Here is an 11208-nt window from a genome sequence, read left to right as displayed (position 1 = left end):
CGCATCAGGGCTTGGTCTGCAGGCTTAGCCCCAGCTGTGGGAGCTGCTGCGGCCAGAGCTGGACGGGAAGGACGGGCAGAGGGGAGGGCGTGGAGGGCGAGGTGAGGCCAGGCCGGGCCCCACGAGGATGGACTAGCCCCTCTCACGTGTTTCTCTCTACCTCCAGCCTGGACGGTGCGGACAGCCGGCCTGAGAAGCTGGCACACTTTGTCATAGAGGTTACAGGCACACCTGGCCCGAGGGAGGCTGAGCGGGCCCGGGAGGTGGCGTGGCCAGTGGGGACACTGCCCCCAACAAGGCGAATGCTACGCGTGTGACCCCAGGTCGACCGTCCGAGTTGAAATATCGGTGTGGCTGTTGCTTCCCTTCTGGTCTCCAGATCTCGTGCAGAACTGTCTCTGCTGACCCCCTCAACCGCGAACACGCAGCAGAGGGGCTTCTAAGAAAAGGGGCCCGGCTAGCCGCCCCGCACCCATCATCTCGGCCCCTGCGCGCCTGCATGCCTTGCTTACAGCCGCCCTTTGAGCCAAATTCCCAAAGGAAGACAGGCACAAAGTCACCTCCCACCCAACGCGACGCCCCCATCGCCACTGTCCCCGCCCCCAGAAGCGGGGACCGGACCTCCCGTCACTTCTGGGCGGGCTTCCCGGTCCTGCAGACCATGGGAATAAGGCCGGCCATTCCCGTCACATCCTACTCGACCAGGGACGAGCAAGGAGGAGAAAACAAAAGCGTGCGGTGGATAAACACGCAGGCACGTTTCCATCAGAAGGAGGACGAGGGGCGGCTGTCACAGCCGTCACTGCTGGTGGCAGCCGAAGCGCTGGTACCGACACCGACTCTCCTCCATGAACCCATCCACGCTCCCTGGGGCCCCGAGCAGCTGCTGGGGATTCGTGGCCTGGTGGGTGACCCAAACCTTTGCTTCTGCCGGGTCTGAGCCTCAGCCGTCGGGCCCGAGGGCATCGCTGTGGCTGTCCACCGGCCTGGAGGATGAAGAGGACCTGGGTTCTCCGGCTCCTCACCCTGCTGAGTCGGGCCCTGCCACCCCAGCTTTGGGCCTGAAGAGTCCCAAGGGGCCAGGCCACAGCCTCCACCCACGGCCCCAGGAAGCCTCACTGCGTCCCTGCGAGGAAGCTGTCTTCCCCTCGGGACTGAGCCCTCTAGAACCGAGAGTCACAGGACAGGAAGCACAGATTCTGCGGAGTATCAGGAGAGGTAATAGGCAGAGGGGCCACCCCATTCGCACCCCTTGATTCCAGATCCAGCAATCCTGGAGCAAGAGCACCACTGGTCGCGGAGCCCAGACCGTGTCCTGGGAGACATCGCCCCCGCCCTGCCCCGCATGGGGTTGCCACCTAGCCGGCAGAGTAACTGAGTTTTCAAAAGGCCGTCAAGCACACTTCGTAGACTGCCCAAAGCATGCAACGCTGACAACACCAGATGGGGCTGGGGATGTGGAATGACAGGAGCTCTCGTTCACACCAGTGGGAATTCAGAATGGTGCAGCCTCTTTGGAAGATGGTTTGATTATTTCTTACAAAACTAAGCATCCGCTTACCATACGCTCCAGGAGCACACTCCCTGGTACCTACCCAAAGGAGCTAAAACCCATGTCCACACAAAAGCCTGAACACGGATGTTTACAGCAGCTGTATTCATAGTTGCCAAAACTTGGGAGCAACCAAGATGTCCTTCAGCAGGTGACGGATAAATAAACGGTGTCCCACACAGACAATGGAATATGATTCAGCACTAAGTGAAATCAGCTATCAAACCACAAAAAGACACAGAGGAACCTGAAATGCATTTAACTAAGTGAAAGAAGCCAATCAGAAAAGGCCTCATGATGCCACCTCTATGACACTCTGGAAAAGGCAGAACTATGGAGACAGTAAGAGGATCGGTAGCTACCAGGGGGCAAAGGGGCAGAGGGATGGGTAGGCAGAGCACAGGGGATTTTTAGGGCAGTGAAAGCACCCCGTATGCTATTCAACATGCATGTCCTATACATATTCTGTTACACTCACACCTCGGTGTGCGCTTGAGTGATGGTAGGTGCTACTGTACTTTAATTGCAGGGTCTGCATGTCCACCGCTGTTGTATAGGAACATGACTGGTATTAGGATGTTGTTATGTTCTCCGACCTCACTGAACTCACTGGCTTTTCTGTAGGTTCTGTAGGAGTTTCTCCCTAGGTCATCGTGCTGCCTAAGGAGAAAGTTGACAGTTCCACTTCTGGTCTTCCCACCTGCATGCTCTTCTTTCTCTTGCCCTGTCACGCCGAGTAGACCCTCCAGCACAATGCTGAATAGAAGTGGAGACAGTGGGTATCTTTCCTTTTTCCTCATCGAGAGGGAAAACATTCCGTCTTTTGCCATTTAAGTATGATGTGAAGTGTGGTAATTTCATGTACGCCCTTTATCAGGTTGAGGAACTTGCCCTCCATGCTTGGTTTGCCGAATTATTATTGGGAATGGATGTCAGATTTGCCAGCCACTTTTTTTTTTTTTTTTTGCATTTTTGAGGTAATCATATGGTTTTTCACTTTGCTCTATGAATATAGTAATTTACATTGGTTGATTTTCAAATGTAAACAAAACTTGCATCCCTGGAATAAACACCACTTGGTTACGATGAGTTATTCCTTTTAAGAAATCTTGTTGGATTCAATTTGCTAAGCTTTTGTTAAGAATGTCTGCCTATCTGTTCATGTCCAATATTGCCTGTAGTTTTAATTTCCTGTAATGTCTCTATTCTCTATCTGGTTTTGCTATCCAGCCCTGCTGGTTCCACCGAATCCATATATTTGTACAGCGGTGTCATGTCCGACGCTTGCCCGCATTCCTTGAGGCTCACATGGATGCTGTGCTTGGGTCTCTGGCCGTTAGTCCGGAGCCACTAAACTGCCTTTGCCACCCACTGGGGGTCTTCCCCTGCACGATGGCCTGTCCACAGAGCAGCTTCTCCTGTTCTCGAAAGCCAGCCATTCGCATCGGTCCATGATGCTGTTTACTTATTCATTTATTGTTTTTTTTGCATGTTTAGTTCTTAGCTCAGGGGAGCCCAGGTGGGGCCTTTCTCCCGCCCTGACCTGCTCCGCCGGGCTCTGCCTGACCCTACAGCCAGGGTCCTCAGCTAAGGAGGACTACCCCTGGAGGGCTACACCAGAACCACTTGAAGCCACGTTTAGAGTTTGAAAAAAACATGTTTTATATTTCCTTCACATTTTATTTATCAAATAAGTCCCACTAAAGCCAGATCATTCTCACGTTTCATGTCTAAATAAAAGAGGGCTCAAAAACTGTTATCTGCAAGGAATCCGCCCAAATCAAGAAACACAGAAAACAATGTAGGTGCCAAAGGTCTTTATTTCCAATAAGCGAAAAACCAAGTTGCATATAATCTTGATTTTATTTTATTTTTAAACATTGTAAATTTCACCATACTGCGTGATTTTGCTGCTCAAAGTGGGGTCAACTGATCAGCTGCACACACGTCAGCTGGGGCCTCCCTAGAAAGGTGGCATTCCGGGTCCCACCTAGGCCTGCTGAATTAGAATCTGCTTTTAAACAAGATCCCCAGGGCGAGCCTGTGCACATTACGGTCTGTGTTGATGTCACGCTTAGAATCTTCTCAAAGATTTTATCGATATCATCCTATATATTTAGTAGTTGTATAATTTTCTTTTTAAATGTAGGTATTTCGATGATCTGAAACTAATTTTTATGTTAGGTGTGAGAAAAAGTGCTCTTTTTTTCCCCCCCACACCTGATACCTTTTCTTGAGTAAGTGGTCCATCATTATCCTACTGGGGACATATTAAGTCGACAAAAAGAAAAGCAAATTTATATATATTTTGTCTTTTTACTTTTTTTTTTTTTAAGTTTTTTGGCTGTGCCACGTGGCATGTGAGATCTTTGTTCCCCTACCAGGGATTGAACCTGCACCCCCTGCAGTGGAAGCACGAAGTCTTAACCACTGGTCCTCCAGGGAAGTGCAGGATGATCTTACCTTGTTCAAAGAAAAGATACTGCAGAAGAAATGAATAGCACTCCATAGATGTCTGAGCTCTGACAGAATGAGCGATTCAGAGCCTGATGGAAGAAAACTGTGCCTAAATCACAGGCCTTTCTTTAAAGCACGTGGTTCCCATACAGAAAACAGCCACTGGTTGAGATGGGGGTAAGGGTGAGAGGTGGGTACAGTCATCATTTTGAGCCTGCAAAACGAATTCTTCTAAAGACCACGTATTCTATGATACCATTTATAGGACGTACCCAGGGTCGGCAAACCCATAGGGACAAAAAGAAGGTTAGTGTTTAGGGAGTGCTAATGGGTATGGGATTCTTTGGGGTGATGAAAATGTTCGAAAACTGGTTGTGGTGATGGCATGTGAACACACTACCACTGAAGAGCGCACTTTAAAAGCATGAACCCACATGGCACGTGCATTCCAGCTCATCAGTGGCCAGTGTTTGTCCAGTGCATTGATTACACGAGCCCTGCCGGTTGTAGGAGGAACCGTGCACCACGTGTATTGATTTACCTGCCTGAGTTTTCACCTACGTACAGCCTGCCTTGTCACACCTGTATTTGGGGCCGCTGTCTCACCTGTCTACTGTTCGGGCTTACTGCAGGCCTCGTGTCCCGAGAAGGGGGGGACCGCAGGGCACCCCGTGGATACGTGGACTGGTGGTGAAGCGTTACCTAGAGAGGTGTCTCTTGCATGCGCCCTGATACCCGGCCAGGCCCCGGGCGGCCCCGCGGACACTCGACCCAGGTGTGTCTGACCCTCGGACACTGGACTCGGGCGTTTGGCCCCTTGGACATTGGGATCCGGGCGGCCCGGCCCTGCGGACACTCGAGCCGGGTGGTCTGGGCCCTCAGGCACTGGACTTGGACGGCCTGGACCCGCGCGCCGCGTCCCCGCCACCAGAACCCCGCGTCCCCAACATGGGCGCGCAGCTCGGGACGGGGCGCCGCGGCGGGGGCGGGGCGGGCGGTGGGTGTGGCCCGCCTTCGGGGTGGGGCCTCCGGGCGGGGCGGGGTGGGGCCTCCGGGCGGGGCGGGGCGCGGCGGGGTGGGGCCGGGGAGGTTCCGCCATTGCGGGCGGGCGGCGCAGGCCCGCCGCGGCCGTCGGTTTCTGTGTACCCGACCGCCCGGCCTGGCGCAGCAGGCCCGCCCGCGCGCCTCACGCCTTTGGCGCAGGCATGTCGGGCCCCGGGCAGCAGGAGCCGCCGCAGGCGGGCGGGCCGGCGGGCCCCGAGGGCGCGGACGCGGCGCTGGGCGAGGCGGGGCTGAATTTCAGGACCAGCGAGCTGAGCCTTGTGGAGATGACGGAGATCGAGTACATGCAGCTGCAGCACATCCTCTACTCGCACATGGAGGCGGCGGCGGCCGACGGCGAACTCGAGACGCGCGTCAACTCTTGCTTCCTGGCGGCGGCGGCGTCGGGCGCATCGGCGTGGGGCTTCGCTTCGGCCGTGGACGCGGAGGCGGGGTCGCGCCGCCCGTGTACCCGGTGCTGTGCCGCCTGCGCTGGCCGATGGTGGCTTCGCGTGCGCCAACCAGTGCCTGGGCCACATCGACTTCCAGGAGCTGCGCGTGATGCTGCTGAGCGAGGCGGGCGCGCCCCGCGCCGCCGTGAAGACGCCGGGCGCCGACGGGCCGGGCGCCGGCGCACCCCGGCCCAAGGCGCCCGACGGCGGCGTCAAGGAGAACGTGGAGGGCGCGACCGAGGTGCGGGCCAAGTGGGCGGTGCGCGTCCGCCTGGAGGACGGCTTCAAGAGCATAGCAGCCGAGCCCCCGCCAGCCCCGCGCGGTGCGGATCCCCCCGAGCCTGGCATGGCGCTCAACAAGTGGGTGCATCCCCCAGGGAGCGGGCCCGGCTGGATCAGGGTGTAGACCAGGGTCCTGTGCAGAGAAGCAGCAGGCTGTGTGCGGGTATAGACCAGGGTCCTTGCAGAGAAGCACCATCGTGGGTCTGGGTGTAGACCAGGGTCCTCAGCAGAGGCCACCGGCCTGTATCCGGGTGGAACCAGAGGCCTCTGCAGGGAGGCACTAGCCTGGGTCCGGGTGTAGACCAGGGTCCTGTGCAGAGAAGCACCAGCCTCGGTCTGGATGTAGACCCGGGTTTTCTGCAGAGGCCAGCGGCCTCACTGCAGCTTGCATCTTAACAGGGAGCAGACCTCAGTGGGTGTGGAGGCTGAGCTGAAAGTTTGTGTGCTCTGTGCAGGCACAGCAAGCAGATATTAAGTACACAGCCTGCAGCATTACCTTTGCGGTGTGCGCTCTGCGTCTGCATGTGGAAGAGAGATGAGTTGAGATAAGTGCACACGTGTTCCTGAGGAACAAAGGTTTTGTCCCCAAATCACCCACCTAAATGTCAGGAGAGACCTCTGCTTCCCCCTCTGTTGACTCAGGTTGAGGCTGACCTGATCTTGCACAGATGCATCCCCTGGGAGGACAGACGTCATGTTGTGAGGCTTTGAGTGTAAAATGCAGCTTCATCCTTCAGCCAGACTGCCAGCCCATAAGTGATCTCGCAGCAACAACTATCGGAGAGGAGTAGCCTGTCTGCTAGGGTGTCTCCTCAGCTTTCTGTCTGTCCCCACCCTGTAGTTTTCCCCATTTTGCCCATAGTCGTCAGATTTTGGAGGATGGCCAAAAAAACACAGAGATTGGTGTCAGAAGTGTAATGGGAAGGGAGGTGTAACTAAAAGATGACACACAGCCACACCTTCCAATGTGAGGAAGAAAGTTTGAACTTGTCCCCTACGACACTAGCTGATAATTGTTTTGTAGAGATTTCCATGATGGGGGGCATTCATGGTAACAGATTGGAGTTCCTATCCAGAAAATCAAATGTTAGCCATTAGAGTGTGATAGTGATTGTGGTGTTTCAGGAAACTTACCTGCCACATACTCTTCATGTGTTTCTGGGTTTCTTTTGTCTTGGCAGTTTGGTAACTCTTATTCGCCATCCATCCGAATTAATGAATGTTCCACTTCATCAGCAACAAAACAAATGTAGAACATGAGTGAAAAATAAAACAGCTGCTGCAACTACTGCTCTTCAATTTACATACCCTCTGTTTACTGCAAATAGTTGCTCTACTAGTGGAAATTCTAATCTTTCACAAACACAGGTAGGGAAAATGATTTGCGAAGCTTTGCTCTTTTGTGTTAAATGGATAAATTGTATTTTAGTTAGGTCCCAAGGATGTTTTTGTCTTTCATTGAGCTCGATAACTTGTTAAAATCGAGAGTATTTATGTGGTTCGGGGATATTTAAAAATCCTTAGTGCACCTAAAGTTCTTCAAGTTCATGTGAATAACTTTGACGTTACTTCTATTAAAGTGCATTTTATTTGTGCGTAGAGAGGAGATTGTCACCTGTTGATAACGTTCCTGTTGCTTCATTGTTTTCCAGAGTTGTAGTAACTCACGTTCTGTACTTGAAGCTGCCAAGCATCAGGATATTGGATTGCCGAGAGCGTTTTCTTTCTGTTATCAGAAGTAAATTGAATTCACTAAACAGACTTTGGGTAGTAGAAACAAAGCTTTGCCTGAGCAGGTTCGGATTAAAGTAGGAGGTAAGCGATAAAACAGAAGCTGGCAGGTGCTTTCTCCTCCTGCCTGATGTCTCTGCCCCCCCTTTTTTTTTGTCCACGGGTGGGGGAGGGGAGAGAGGTGGTTTATAAAGAAATGAAAGGATCTCGGAAGCCTGCTTGCATCTTAGGAATCCTTCTGTCCCTCTGCCCAGTCACCTCACTTGGAACATCCTTGCGAATTTTGAACATCACGTTTATACTTGGCCTGGAAACGTTGAGTTTAGGGGCTGCTTTTTCTTAACAGTAACCTCCTTAAACAGAAACATGATAGACTTAGGTACATTTTCGTTACTGACAGCAAATTTAGGGTTTTTTTTTTCTCTTATTTCATACTTCATGAGTGAGGCAGGAGTCTGAAATCCGCTCAGAGCTTTAGGGGACCATCTGCAGATGGGCAAAGCATTGAGTTGGGAGCAAGAGGCCATAAGGTGATACAGAAAGTCTTAGAAAGAAAGAAACTTCGGAAGGCAAACTTTACTTACCCCTGATGTTAACCCTCAATCCGTTTTTCCTGGAAAACATTCTTTTTCGAGTTATCCAACAATAACACAGCTTACACTCAGCGTTTCAAGAGCTGATAAAGACAGGGTAGGGATGGAGCTCTCCTTCTTTCTCCCACGCCAGTGATTAATTTTCCATTGTTCTTATGACATTGCTCGTGAAAGTATGTGTTAGCATTTGTAAGGTATAAAGGTTAAAATTAAAATAGTCCCTGTACTGACTACTCAGCTGAAGAACCAAAATATTACCAATACTTGTGAATTCCTCTCTATGTCTTTTGCAAAGTTATCACCATTCTGAAATGTGTGTTAAGTGATTCTTTCATCGTAGAGGGTTTGGCTTTGTACGGTACCTCGGGAATGCACATCACCACAGGTACTTCTTAGACGCCTGCTGTACTGTGATAGAAATTTGACATATTTCTGTAGCACAGGTCAAAGCTATGACGTGATGACTCCTTTTGTGGGGGGAATCTCACTTGTAAGGTGAGGGCGTGTTTAATCCTAAACCACTTAGGTTCTGTCCTCTTCTGAGCATTGCAGTTAGAATATCAGTTGTCATCTTAGAATAATTGCATATCAAGAAAATCTTTTGGAGAAACTATTTCTAGGTTTGTTTTTTTTTTCCCCTTCTGAATATCAGAAAAATCAAACAACTTCTTGGTTTTTTTATTCATAGATGACAGTTAAAATGGCTCTTGATTTAAAAGGGGGACTTTTGATTGTATTGCTGTATAAGCTGTATTGATGACATAATACCTGGGGTGTTTTTTTTTTTGCGGTACGTGGGCCTCTCACTGTTGTGGCCTCTCCCGTTGCGGAACACAGGCTCCGGACGCGCAGGCTCAGTGGCCATGGCTCACGGGCCCAGCCGCTCCGCGGCATGTGGGATCTTCCCGGACCGCGGCATGAACCCATGTCCCCTGCATCAGCAGGCGGACTCTCAGCCACTGCGCCACCAGGAAAGCCCTCTGGGGTGTTTTAATTTAGTTTATGTTCAGTTGTATAGTTTGAAACCTAGAGCCTTGTGCCGGATGTTTCTATGGAATTTTGGAGTGCTTCCTGTTTGGTTCTGTGTGCTCCTTACCCATTGATGTTTATATCTTGGATCGAAAATACCAAAAAATATATTCAGCATTCACGAGGGTAAGTTTAGAAGAATCAAAAAATTAAAATACCACTTTTTCCTTCTTTTGCAAAGAAGAAGCGCTATGTAAACAAGCAATAAATAAGAGGAGTCGGAGTAGGATACGTCAGTTGGACACAAACATAGAAGGAAGAACCCTTGGAGAGCTCCGGAATGTGGGTGAAGGCTCCACAGCAGCGCAGGGTGCTTGGCCGTCGGTGGAGTCGCCCCAGGCCGCCCTCGGGGAGCAGAGGCAGAGCGGGCCGCCACGGGGCAGGTCCCAGCGGAGGGAGAGGCACAACCGCATGGAAAGGGATAGAAGGTAGTGCGTGCTGTCGGTGGTATACAGTTGTCCTAGACGCCAAGCTGGTGAGAGTGAGTGCTGGTAACAGGCACCTTTTTGTAGAAAACAATGGTGTAGGCACTTCTGTGTTCAAGGGAGGGAAAGCTGGCAAGAGTCAATGGTCACCTTGCTTTGCTAGGTGGATGGGGGTAGCCAAGACCACCCCCAGGTTTGATGATTCATTAGGAGGACTCATGGCTTTGATTTATTTTGGGCAAAGAACCCAGCAAAGTCAGCAGAGGCGCATGGGGAGAGGTCTAGGGGCCCCAGGCGCCAGCTCCCCAGAACACCTCTCAGTGGAGCCACTCAGGATGCCTGTCACCCCCCAGCACTGGTGACATGTTCCCGGACAGCAAAGCTCCTTAGAGACTCGGGGCCATGGATCCTACTGGGGGCTGGTTGTGGGGGGTATTCCCTAGGTGGCACGCGGCCAAATCCCAGACGCCCAGAAGGAAAGCTGGTGTTTAGCATAAGCCAGTGACCAATGGTGGTGGGAACCCCCCCGAAATCTAAGTTCCCAGGTGCTGGCCGGGGCCGCCTTCCTGGGAGGGAGTCCGCCTGCACACTGGGTTACTCAGTTTTGCTTGGTTCTTTTAAGGATATTGAAGAAGGAGGAAGTTACAGCTTATGTAACTTGTTTTAGCTGTGGATTTTATTTGTGCTGTTCTGTGTAGAAGCAAAAGGTGGTTACATTTTCTGTTAGAGCTGGGTACGGGATGATTCCCTAACATAGAGTTAATTAACTTAGTCATTTATTGAGTACTTTGTACCAGTTTCTGTTTTAGGCTCAGGAAATAGAGCATTGAGCAAGACAAATATTCATCTCTGAACCTACAGTGTGGAGGGGTGGAAATTTATTTCTTTAAAGGGATATATTAAAGCTAGGCATCTAGATCCCTTTCCTAAGGGTGTGTCCGCACATACACGCCAAGTGATGGGCATCACTGAACTCACCGTGACTCATAATGGGCATGGTTTATATTTATTTAATAAACATTTGCTGAGCACCTACCGTCTGAAAAAAAGCCTCATATGTACTACGTGTTGACGGTAAAAGTTTAAATTCTTGCTCTGCCATTCCCTAGTTTAACAACTTCCTACACATTCTTTACCTCTCCACCTGAGTCTCTCGTCTATACAATAGGTATATTACCTACTGCGTAGATGGGACACAGGAAGTAAAGAAGCTGAAATGTAGTGTCTGGCCCAGTGCCTGCAGTTACAGAGCATTTAGTGAATTCCTGCTGTTGTTGTTACCTTAGAAAGTTGCTCTAAAGTTCTGAGCGTACAGGTGGGGAAATAGAAACAAGGGCCGTATTATCTGAACGTGATACGTAAAAGTTAAAGATGGTCTAAGACTCCAGTTGTGATGTAAATCATCCCTAAAAAGAGCAGGTTTGGGGATATTAACCGGCTGGTGGTCTCTGGTCCTTTATGAACCGGGACCCCTGGAGGATGAAAGCTGTGAATCCTAGCTTCTGTGACTTTCTTGGCACCTGGAGGGCAGGTGAGTGAAAGAATGTCCTGCCCAGAAGAAACACACACACAATTTTGCTTCCAGTTTCAGGGGGTTTGGGTCCATCCTTGGTCTAGAGACTTGGACCTGGTCCTTGCTCCTGGCC

The 11208-nt window shown here is 51.2% G+C and overlaps 1 pseudogene across 1 annotated transcript; it reads left to right on the top strand.

Moving 5' to 3' along the window:
* The first annotated feature begins 5214 nt into the window (after positions 1-5214).
* On the top strand, positions 5215-9569 carry LOC307053569 (transcription factor-like 5 protein; annotated as a pseudogene). Its single transcript has 4 exons — positions 5215-5862; positions 6966-7152; positions 7437-7599; positions 9319-9569. The product of its transcript is annotated as a transcription factor-like 5 protein (transcript).
* The last annotated feature ends 1639 nt before the right edge of the window (positions 9570-11208 follow it).

Source organism: Hyperoodon ampullatus (genome assembly GCF_949752795.1).
Source record: "Hyperoodon ampullatus genome assembly, chromosome: 5".
NCBI classification, from domain to species: Eukaryota; Metazoa; Chordata; class Mammalia; order Artiodactyla; family Ziphiidae; genus Hyperoodon; species Hyperoodon ampullatus.
This window is presented reverse-complemented; position numbering and strand designations above follow the sequence as displayed.